Source organism: Juglans regia, chromosome 14, assembly GCF_001411555.2.
Source record: "Juglans regia cultivar Chandler chromosome 14, Walnut 2.0, whole genome shotgun sequence".
NCBI classification, from domain to species: domain Eukaryota; kingdom Viridiplantae; phylum Streptophyta; class Magnoliopsida; order Fagales; family Juglandaceae; genus Juglans; species Juglans regia.
The window spans coordinates 13,644,482-13,656,478 of NC_049914.1; positions in this window are offsets into that span (position 1 = coordinate 13,644,482).

An 11,997-nucleotide genomic window follows, 5' to 3' on the forward strand; every position below is an offset into this window, starting at 1 on the left:
CACGCATTTACAAACAAGTATCTGATCTGGTGATGAAGTTAATCCAGATTAATTAGCTCGAAGTACTACCTTTGATGGGCATAAAATAATCACCCCAACGACACCAGACTAAAGTTTAAAGACCCCACACGAGAAATTAAAGGCATATTGGTCACTATCTATTTTTCATTTTTCATTTTATTTTGTATATATTAAATGGACTACCAACATAAGCTTGTCCTTCAATTTCAACAATACAAAACATTAACAAGTAATTTATTATACATTCCCCACCATATAATTTTGCCATCCGTTTAGTTCTGATCTGTTATAAATGTAGAGAAATAAACGGTCCGAGTCCGAACAAAATTCAGAGTTCCAATCGGAAGTCGGAGTTCCGATCGGAGTTCGGAGCTCGGGGTTCTGATCGGAGGTCGAAGCTCCGATCTAATGTCGGAGTTCTGATCGAAGGTTGGAGCTCCGACCTCCGATCGGAGTCGAACTCCGACTCTAACTCCGAGTCGGAGTCGGAGGAACAATTTGGCTCCGACTCTTGTTGGAGTCGGAAGTCGGAAACGACAACTTCGGAGTCGGAGCCCAGCCCCTAGCATATCATATAACAGACAATATTTCTTAATATGGCGTAACATGTGAAAGTGAATATTATGTGACATAAAATATATGTAACAGATGGCATACCTAACTTAACATGACATACTTGCAATGTATAGTAATACGTGACAGAATATCTTGTGTAACAGATTAATAATTCATGACAAAATAAATTCTATGTAACAGATAAATATGTAATGACTTGGCATGGCACATATGATAACATGCATACATACACTTTAGTTCCCTTACTTATCACTCATTAACATTAAACTGATAGTAAGTTAAAAGCTAACTTACCTCGGTCTTTGTGCTTCTAGATAAAACTGAAGTGCGATCACGAGAAACTGAAAGTAGTGATTTCTAAAAATTAGAACTTAAAAATCACTAAAATCTACATACCTTATGTAAATTTTGTCCTAAGCTCAAATATCAACTTAGAAAAATTTAAAACTAAACACAACCATTAAAACTCTATAGGGCCGAAACTTACAAAGGCTATTTCTTTTGATTTTTTTGTTGTAATTCTTTCAAATTTCAAAAACTCGTGATTAAATCAAAATTTTTCTTCTACTATACTCATAACATATTTCTAAGAATAATCATGTTTTGAATCATGAACAAAAGTCATCAAAATCACTAAAACCATACTTGAACATTTTGGTTTTTCTTCTAAGTTCAAAACAGAATTTTGTTTCTAACTTGTTTTGATCAACGTCTTGGTCCATGACCTATACAGAAGTGATCTTCAAACCCAAACATCACATGGTTTAAAAAGGTGTCCTAAAACAGATCCAAGCTTCAAACTCAAGATCACATGGTTAAACATCAACCAAAACATAAATTTTGCCAAGAACATCATCACTTTGGCCTAACCGAATATCTCCTTGCATAAAATTTCGTATCTTCGAAACTAACATGAAATATCTTCAAAATAAAATTTTAACATGTATATAAGAGGCTTAGTATTTTCCAATAAAAATATCAAAGCCATTGAAATAAGATTAGACCATAAAGGATTTAAGCTTTCTCAAAATAAAAACTGTTTTTCCTCTTCCAGTTTCTAAGTTTCAAGATCTAAGAAAATATTTCACCAAAACTTTTAATCATGCAAACAATCATCAACCAATAATCAAATACACATGTTAACAGTACTCCATAAAAGTTTTGGACCAAGATCTATTCATTAGCTTGGTCAAAAACTCTAAAATATAACACACTCTCTAGTTTATCTCCCAGAATGACCTTTCTGGGGTCTAAACAACTTTTTACCGATCAAATGATTTTCAAATGGAATAAATAAGGTATCCACATAAACGAGACTCCAAAGTAAACAACATTTATGAAGGAAATTTGGCAAGAAAACACTTACAAAAGCTTCGAAACAGGCACTCAAAAGAGGTAAGAAAAACTGTCCGAGAGTTCCTTTTGTGTTCTATAAAGGAAAAGTGTAAAGGAGAGTTGCTTTTCGTAGGAAGTGTACTGGAGAGCCTCTTTCACAAATTATGGAAAGTGATAGGACTGAAAGGAAGCTTGAGTGTTGCCCTTTTCTTCTCATAAAAATCAGTCCAAGATCTTTTATCAAGGTGGAGTGTAAGAGTGAAAGAGTAAGGTGGCCCTTTAGCTTTGTACTTCAAGAACCTTCTTGGCCCTTCTTGAAAAGATCTAGCCAGCCAAGTGGGGGTACAAAACTTAGCCATGAAACAATGCTAATGTGGTCAATTTCATGGGCCTTAGTGGGCCTAAATTTTGGGATCTTAAGAGTGTTTGGGTTGCTATCAAGCCTATATCCAATATCATTCGGCCCAATCAATTTTTTAAGGTTAAGAAGGTTGTATAATGATGTTCTAACCCAAATTGAAGGATTAATAGCATGTGGAAGTGATTTAATCAAGTGATTAAACACAATGCTAGAAATCGAATTAGAAAGGGTTTAGAGGCCAACTTTACGGTCTGGGAAACCGTTTAGGGTTTCGGTTTCAACCAAGATTTTGGGCATTCAATTGGATTCCCACCATTTAGAGTTTTGCTAGGATTGAAACCCTCTTTGATCTGACACAATTTGGTTGATCAGATGAAACAAAGTTTTGCTTAAGTGGCATGATCTCACACCTTGATTTCCTTCAAATCCATCAAACGCTCCTCATGGTGCCAAGTGTCTAATATTATTCAATATGTGTGGCTAAGATTTTGCCAAGTGTCCAAATAAAACTTCTCTAATCTAATTTGGACATTCCACACTGTGATTTTGAAACATTGCTATTGATGCGCTTACCAAGGTTACTATTCACTTCAAAAAAGTGAATCATAAACTTAGCACTAAAAATTCCTAAATATTCATATTAACCTACAGTGAAAATCATTTACCAAAATTCAGCCTCGAAGTGGCCCTAAAAATAATTGCATAGTTTCAAATAGGCGTTTCGTCCGAAAATATGAAAATAAACTTATTGCGCCATAAAATCCTAAATAATCAATTAAGTCTAATGGCGTAGACTATAGCGCATTCTGACACTTCTAACTATCTCAAATAAATAGAACTCATATTTCTAGGACCATAATAGGTGATAACACTGACTATGTTGACAGACTAAAACCTATGTGATTGGTCGATTTGAAAAAACTCATGGGGTTTTCACAAGGTTCTTAATGTCAATAGAACTTCCACCAATGAATTCCAATCGGGCTGTTCCAGTTCGGGATGTGGACTTGACAGAAGAGACACATTTATTCGTTGTCGTTTTGGCGTCTTCCTTGAAAATGATTAATTATACCAAAGAAAATTAATTAGGAAAAATTATAAAAAGTATAATAACATATTTAGTACTTTTATTCTTCATCTTCGGATGTATTTTTCATGCTTGTTTCAGAATCTCCCTTAATAAAATCTTCATCATCATCATCAACCTGTTCTTCGTCCTCCTTATCCACCTCCTCCCCGGATTCTGATTCGTCTTCTTCTTGTGACTCTTCTTCTTCCTCCTCACTTACTTGAATTGAATGATAATTTAATATGGACGGGTTGAGATGGATGGGTGGGACGTCGTCTCTACACAAGGGGAGGAACTCAAGTGCATCAAGGTCAATAAACAAGTTAATACCCTCTCCATCTTCCTGGTATGCCTCTACAATCGGAGTGTCATCTTAATCTCTACTATTCTCATAATCTGCACTCGTTCCTGCTTCATATATATTTCGAGGAATAAATTTTGTACAACTCGCCAAGTTATGTCTCCACTATCTTCATCAACACCTTTCATTAGATCAATCAAGTAATAGACTTGGGTAGCTTGACATGCCAATACGAATGGATCATCTTCTTACCATTTAGATGTAGTATTGACACTCGTAAAGTGATTATCCCTATGTATCAGAACCCGACCAGAGCCTAGATCTCACCAATCACATTTAAAGATATGTTACAGACCCACTCAGATATTTGAACCCGATAATATCACGTAGACACCATAATAGTTAATATCATTTGTTCCATGACTCCTCTCGACCAACACACCAAAGTTTTGAGTCTTTATATTACGTTCACGGTCCAGAGTATGAAATCTATAACCTCAAATAGTTTATACAGTGTATGAATGTGCTCTATTTGAGGGACCACAAGTCAATGCATACAATTCAAGAGAAATTAATTAGGGATCACGAGCACATTGTTCCAAAATCTAAAAATTAAAATAGTATATATTTATTAGAATTTACAAAGAGTTAAAAGTTTCAAAATGTAACATATATATAATTTTAGTTTATACACGTTGTTTAAACCATCCGGAAAATTCTTCCTTGTGTCTTTCCTCTATATTCTTTACGCCTTCCATCCTAAGTTTGTCCATGTGCTCATTGTATATAGTCGCAAAATAAGTATATTTTGATCACAACAGTTATAGTTAAATTTTAAGAAACTAGAATTATTCGAAGCATGCAACGACATACTTGAGATAGTCATCAATTTCCCGGTAATTATTTAGCACATACCATCGAACTTTACCCAACTCTCCATCAATTAAATCGTAACCCGTTTGTGCACCCAATGGTCGTACATTCTGGAAAAACACTGATAGCTCAAGAGGAAGCAGAGCAGCAAGATCAACATTTCGCTCTTGACATTTAAATCGTGTCTCAACACCATGAAGATATAGAGAGAAAAATGTTAACCATTCATCGTGTATATAAGCATCTGCTATTGAACCCTCAGCTCTGGCTTTATTCCCAACAGTGCCCTTCAGTCGACCCAAATATCTTTCAATTGGATTCATTCAATGGAACCACATCGGTCCACCCAACAGTACCTCTCGAGGTAACTGTATTGCTAAATGGACCATGACATCAAAAAATGATGTGAAAATATCTTTTCAAATTTACATAGTATAGTAGCAATGTCTTCTTCTAGTTTTCGCAACATATCTCGATTTACTAACCGAGCACATAAATCCTTAAAAAACATGCAGAGTTTGGATATGGCAACACGTACATTAGATGTCAGCTTCCCACGAATTCCCACCGGTAATAACTTCTGCAAAAATACGTGACAGTCATGACTTTTCAATCCATTAATTTTCCAGTCATCAGGGCTTACGCATCTAACAATATTTGAAGCATAATCATTTGGTAACTTCACACCTTCCAACCATTTGCAGAAGTTCATCCTTTCCTCCCTCGTCATTGTAAAACATGCATACGCCATGACCACCCTATTGCCTTCCACCCGCAAATGTAGATTATATTTAATTCCTATTCCTTCAAAATCTTTCCTCATCTTGATCATGTCCTTCGTCTTTTTGTTAATGCTCATTAATGTACCTAGTATATTATCACAAATATTCTTCTCTATATGCATTACATCCAATCTATGCCGCAACATGCAGGACAACCAATACGTCAAGTAAAAAAAAATACTACGCTTTGTCCAATTCAATTCTATTGTGCCTCATTCTCTCTTGTTCTTTCTCCGACCTTTGCCAAAATTTTTCTCTCTAACATGTACTAGTTGTTCCACTATCTTTTCTCCTGACAACTCATTCGGTGTAATTATGTCCTCTACTCTCCTATCAAACTTAGCACATTCTTTTTTCCATGCATGATTTGTTGGTAAATAACATTGATGACCTAAGAAACACAACTTCTGAGAATATTTTAACCACTCGCTAACAGTTTCTTTACTATACGTCAGACATGCTAACTTCCCTTTCATACTCCAGTCGAAAAGATTCTCATATGTTGGAAAGTCATTTACTAGCAGTTTTTGACACCTGTTTCCCATAACTTTTTCAACTCTTCAATCAACGGCTGCATGAATACGTCAATGTCATTCCCACATGATCTTGGGCAGGGGATAAGTAAAGTTAACAAAAAATTGAGCGCCTTCATGCAACTCCATGGTGGAAGATTGTACGGAATCAACACTACGGGCCAAGTGCTATAACTTGTACTTATATTCCCAAATGGGTTGAATCCATCGGTTGTGAATCTCAGGTGCACGTTCCGAGGTTCTATCCCAAATGCTGGGTATTTATTATTGAAAGATTGCCACGCAAGTGAGTCAACTGGGTGTCTCATATATGCGTCATCCTTAACTCTTTTCTCTTTGTGCCACCTCATATCGTGAGCTGTTTTTTCATACATATATAGTTTTTGCAACCTAGGTTTCAAGGGAAAATGCCTCAACACCTTAACTGGCACATTTTTCTTACCCTTCCACCTCGACTCTCCTCATATAGGACATGCTTGTTTCTCCTTGTTCTCCTTCGAAAACAAAACACAATCATTCTTGCATGCATGTATGGACTTGTACTCAAATCCTAATCCTTTTCTCATCTATTTCGCTTCATCAAAGTTCTTCGGCAATGCAGACTCTTCGGGAAGTACCTCGCTAAATAAGTCCAATACCATATTTATTGCTTTCGTCAACATCCCACACAATGACTTAATGTGAAGCAACCGCACAATAAACGACATTTTGAAATGTTTTGTACAATCTAGATAAAGCTTTCACTTTGCATCTTCCCACATTGAAGCGAAATTTTTATAATCTGTCCCTTAGCCACTTGAGGCATTGTCGTCAACCTCATCCATAAACATTCCAGCTTCAATGTCACCCAACATCTCCTTAATCTCATCATGCTCATAATCATCATCCATGGGCCACAAATAATTTGGATGATCGACGAATATATCCGTTGACTGTTCATACGGCTCACATGTAGTACCCATCGGGTATACCCCAGATCCATACCGTTCACAAATATATGACTTTCAACTTCATCAAACCCTATCGCACACAAATTTTTACACCCTCGATAAGGACACTTAATGTAATCACGACTATCATCAAAGGCCCATGCAAAATCAATAAAGGTTCTTACTCCACGTGCATAGGGTACGTAATCCTTTCCAAGTCTATTGCTCAGACGCATCCAACATTTGTCCATTTCTAAAAACATCTATCTATTAATAACATGTACATAGAAAACTCATATGCATGTCATGCTCCAATTCTCATTGCTTTTTTGATAAAGTAGTTGGTCCTATCCCATTCGAGATTATATTATCCATATTGCACAAATCTCGTCACTCTACTACTTTCTATGTTAGTAGAAATTTCGGCAGTACCTCCTCATAGTTCTCCAAGTATACATGTTCATGTAGAGGGATTGTGACCCTACGAATATTATACTCAAAGAACAATAGAATAAGACACCAAAACTTCATATTAAACATGGAGAGTAGGAGTAACAAAAATATGCAATACAAATAATATAATCTCAAACTGACTACACTGGACAATTCAGAAATTAGTTGAGACATAAATATACACTATTTTCCAAACGAGTCTAAGGTTACTTATGCAATATCAAACAATATCTATGAAAAAGCACTACAAACAATATCACCATGCTGTTTGAATTAACAATGTTGAACAAATAATAGTGTTATATTGTTAAACTAGAGAGAGATGGAAGAATAAGTTCACAAGTTTCCTATCATGAGTAGATAACGAGAGAGAATAATCTTAAAGCAAATGTCCAAATTTATTCTAATTATTTAACTGTCACAAACTCTCCGACCTTGTCAACTCGTAAGGTCGGATAGACTATGACAGTCAAGCAATTAGACTAAAAGTTAGTCAAGATCATATACTATTATTATTCTACAATTATAATTTTAATTGTTATCATATATCTTAGGACATTGATAATTGTTATTATATAACTATTATTATACTTTGTTACTATATAATTTTAAAGGTTATTATATAGTTTTAATTATTATACTTAATTGAGTGAGTTATTTACTTATATAGACAATAAGTATATAATTTCTAAATAAATATTTATTTGATCCTTATTTATTAATTTCAACTCTCTACTTATTTCGTAGGTTCAAGATTTTTTTCTTGAAGAGTATTTTACTTTCTTTCTTTATATATATATATATAATGACTTGGAACCTCCCAATGGTAAGAATATTTAATAAGTAATTATTAATTATAGTTATTATATGTATATTATACTTTATACATAGTTAAGTTATATACTTTTTATTTTCTTTTCTTTTTTAAATTAAGTTATATATGTTACTTATAATTTGCATAATATTAATATTCTAACTAAATTAGTATGACTATATTATATATACTTATTAAATATTAAATATTAATTCTCATATTAAATGATTTTAATTTTAAGTTAAATTAAGTTCCTAAACTTATAATTATCTTGTTAAAGAACAAATTTAAAAAACACCAAAAAATATTATATCAAAACATTCACATAAATCTACAAACTAAACACAATATATTTCTATCCATATAACATATTCAATAAAAATGCACAAACAATAATCACAATATTTCAAATCCATATCACAACATAATCACAATATTCTTAAAACAATATTCCTAAACATATTAGTTCATCAATGAACATCATAAACTCACAAAATATTCACAAAATTCACAAACAATATAATCAAAATATATTTCAAGAGTAAGCATAAACACAATAAAATATCTCGCCCAATTTTCATATTAATTCATCATATTACACAATCCATATCATAAAGATTTCCATCTAATTCATCAATATAAACAATTTAATTCCTTCTAATTCATCAATAGCCAATTGATACATATTCACTATGTATATATACAATCACAATTCACTACTCAACTTAAAATACTCTATCCATATCCAATTCATCATAGTCCTTCAAAAAACTTACATTATACACATCCCATATTCATCATTATCCACAATAAAATCACAACAAAATATATAAACATAATGCTAAAGTTTAGAAATATACCTAACACTCACAATATCCTCTTACAAATCAAAAGCTTTCAACTTGCAAAAACAACCAATCCTTCAAAAAAATACAACACTAACTTGTTAGAGACATATATATTAAAAAAACATAAGATAAATATCATAAAATTAAAAAAAATACAAAAGACAGAGTTTTTCCTTACAAAAATCAATGGAGCTAGAGTTCCAAAATATTAATCCTCTCTCACTCAACTCCCTCTCACTCTAACCCTTTCTCACTCGAACTCTCTCTCCCTCTAACCCAAGACCCTTTCTCACCGTCTCTCTCTCTCGGTTATTTTCGCGCACGGGAGAAGCAGCAGAAATGAGTCTACTGCCTCCCATGCGTGTATTCATGAGAAAAAAAAATCATTAGATATAACGTTCGAACATTACAATATCCCCCCCAATTTTCAGATGAAACTTTTGAACATTCGGATGTTAAATATACATGTTCAAATGTATCTTTCTATGACACAACTCGATATAGAGAGGGAAATTTTCCAAACTTTTATTTTCATGTTCGAACGAACGTAAATTTAACGTTTGAACGTTTATAAATTTTCCCATAAATCTCATCGAATAACGTTCGAACGAGAGATTTAACATTTGAACATTTCAGATCATCACAAAAGTGAGGAAATCGAGCGGGAAATTTCCCGCATTTTTCTTCTCGTGTTCAAACATATTATAAAGTAACGTTCAAACGTATATCGATTTCCTCTCGTATATCTCTATTCACATTCGCACGTTAAATTGAAATGTTCGAACGTGGTGTGATCATGACAGATCTGAGGAAATTGAGCAGAAAATTTATCGCATTTTTCTTCTCATGTTCAAACGTATTATAAAGTAATGTTTGAATGTATATCGATTTTCTCTCATATATCTCGATTCATGTTCTCACGTTAAATTAAAACGTTCAAATGTAAATAATATACGTTAGATCGTTAATTTAGAACGAAATTCAATAGTTAGTATTTATTAATATAATAGTTATATATATATATATATATCTATTTTTTCTAGATATTCATAATATTTCTCTTAAATATAATCTCTTTTTATTTTTGAAAAGTTGAGACAAATACTAACCTTTTGTGACAAATTTTCTTCTTTCATATAATCTTGTTTGAGATATTTTTTGTTAATTTTAATGAATTAGAATTATTATATATAGTTATTATTATATTAGACTATAATATATATAATACTTTATATTATACATTAACTATATATAATATACGTTATATATATAATATACAATATAACATATGTTATACTAATAATAAGTTATATAAGATATATTATTAATATGTTATATATTATTAATATATTTTTGGGAATTAAATCATCAAACGTTCGAACGTGCCTCAAAATGATGTTCGAAAGTTTCGTGTATATAAGCCCAAAATTGAAACAGAAAACATCATTCTCAAACTAAACCGTTATCTCTCCACCGTTGCACGCTACCGTCAAACCGTCGCCTCCACCGTCAATGCCCGCCGCAACAGTCACAAAAAGGTAGACATCCCTCTTTTGTCCTCTTACATGCATGTTTGTTTTTCTAAGATTTAATAGGATTTTGTGTAAATTGAACGTTAGTGGTAGCTACATTTTCAACTCCATTTTTTGGCCACCACAGGTTGCCATTGGCCAAATAGTCACCGTAGAAAAGTTTTTTGAAGTGTATACTTCATTTCTATGGTAGTATTTGGCCACTTAGACATGTGGTACGTGATTTTCGATAATGAATGAGTTGACTCAGCCATTTTGTATCGAAACATTTGAATGTTTCTACAGAACATTAGAGCCTCGTTCAAATGTATCTTTTCTAGATTCAAACATTACTTTTCGTCACATTTACGTGAACGTAAAATGTTAACGTTCGAATGAGTTACTTTTTAATTTATCCGCGTTTTTTCTTCCAAGTTGCAGAAGTTAATAATTTACATTCGAACGTAAAAACATACGTCCGAATGTAAAAAACATACGTTCATACTAAAAACATACGTTCGAATGTAAAAACATATGTTTGAACGTAAATTATTAACGTTCAAACGTACAAACCATATAGTCGAACTGGAAGGCATAACGTTTGAACGCAACACATTTTAAAATTCTTATTCGTTATGCCCTTAACGTTCGAACGTGTATATTATATTATGATTGAACGTTTATCAAATTTTTATCTAAAGAACGTGCATCTTTCTTAAGATAAAATGTTCGAACATATGTTATATTATGTTTGAATGTTAATGCTGATTAGCATATGGTGAACCGAGAGGTCTAGATTAAGAAAGGAGAGAGGGAAGGAGCCACTGGAGACACTACTTGGATCGGGGCTTGTACTGTTATGGTGAAGCAAGAGGTTCTGATCAATGAGTTTGATGAGCTCAGATGGGAGCAGACGAACCTTAGAGATGTGTTCATCAGTAGAGGCTGGGGAAATATCTGCACATTAAGGGGGAAGGTATACCCCTCAGTGGTTCAAGAGTTCTATATGGGGATGTTCTCCATGTCTCAGGACGCATTCTCTAACATTGTGACTGTACGCGGTGTGTCGTTTAAGATTTCAATAGATGTGATTGCTGAGCTCCTCGGGATTTGTCGAGTAGTTGAGACATCGACTACAGCTGACTCTCAGACTGGCAACACAGCCATCATTCACACATCTACATCTGCACACGGCACACTTGATGCAGATATAGACACTTCTACATCATCTACTGGACCAACTGGGCCACTAGATATTGCCAGAGATGCAGACCGGTCAGAGACTGAGGGTACTGACCGTGAGGCTCGGGATGATGACCGAAATGACAATTTCTACATCATCACCGGAAAAGACTGCACATAGATTGAGAGGAAGAACACATTCAACCAAATACATCTACTACCTTTCTTCAACATGTTGCAGCTTATTGTTGCAACAAACCTAGATCCTAAGGCACATAAAACCATATTTAGTCGTACTCAGGAACAATTTTTTATATGAGTGGCACATGGAGATTCCATTGATTTGACACTGTGCATCTTTGAGATGATCCATTACGAGGCAAGCATCGTCTCCACAGACAACCTCCCA